At 44.4% G+C, this 790-nt stretch overlaps 1 pseudogene; it reads left to right on the top strand.

Annotated features, from left to right (window-relative positions):
- Window positions 1-18: 18 nt before the first annotated feature.
- LOC100569703 lies at window positions 19-765 on the top strand (annotated as a pseudogene).
- Window positions 766-790: the final 25 nt, after the last annotated feature.

Genomic DNA, 790 nt, shown 5'->3' with positions numbered 1-790 from the left:
ATGTAATATACGTATGGAAGGGATGGTGGAACGAATTTTTAGCATAAATACTACAACTCTGGTCTCTATAATCATCAGTTCATTTCTGTACACAGTCATCGAATAATTTGACCAAACAACTAAAAGAACACTAAAATGGCCGCTAAAGTAAGTTAATATTATTTTGACTCGTAGTTAAAAAAACATATTTTACGTTTTTTTTTTATACAACTAAGTTTTTTTAATTAGAAATAAAAGTTTATGGCAATTAGAAAAAATAGATAGTTTTTAATTCAGAAACTTTATTTTTACAGTTCGTCATCTTCACCGCTTGCGTGGCTACCGCCCTCGCCCAGTACTCTGCCCCAGCTTACAAGCCAGCGTACTCTGCGCCCGCTTACTCAGCACCAAAGGCTTACGCCCCAGAGCCCGCATACGCACCCACACCATACAACTTCGAATACAGCGTAAACGACCCACACACCTACGACGTTCACAGCCAATCCGAATACAGTGACGGAAACGGTTACGTCAAGGGAACCTACAGCCTCGTCGAAGCCGACGGCTCAATCCGTACCGTCGAATACACCGCCGATGACCACAGTGGTTTCAACGCCGTCGTCAAGAACGAAGGTGGATACAAGGCCCCATCATACTCCGCACCAGCCTACAAGCCAGCTTACTCTGCACCAGCTTACTCTGCACCAGCTTACTCTGCACCAGCCTACGCTGCACCAGCATACTCTGCCCCGGCCTACAAGCCAGCTATACAAACCAGCATACTAATTTATTTAGCCATGTGAACCAACAC

This window comes from Acyrthosiphon pisum, unplaced genomic scaffold (assembly GCF_005508785.2).
Source record: "Acyrthosiphon pisum isolate AL4f unplaced genomic scaffold, pea_aphid_22Mar2018_4r6ur Scaffold_9834;HRSCAF=10435, whole genome shotgun sequence".
NCBI classification, from domain to species: Eukaryota; Metazoa; Arthropoda; class Insecta; order Hemiptera; family Aphididae; genus Acyrthosiphon; species Acyrthosiphon pisum.
The sequence above is the reverse complement of the archived record's forward strand: the minus strand, read 5'-3'. Positions and strand labels throughout refer to the sequence as shown.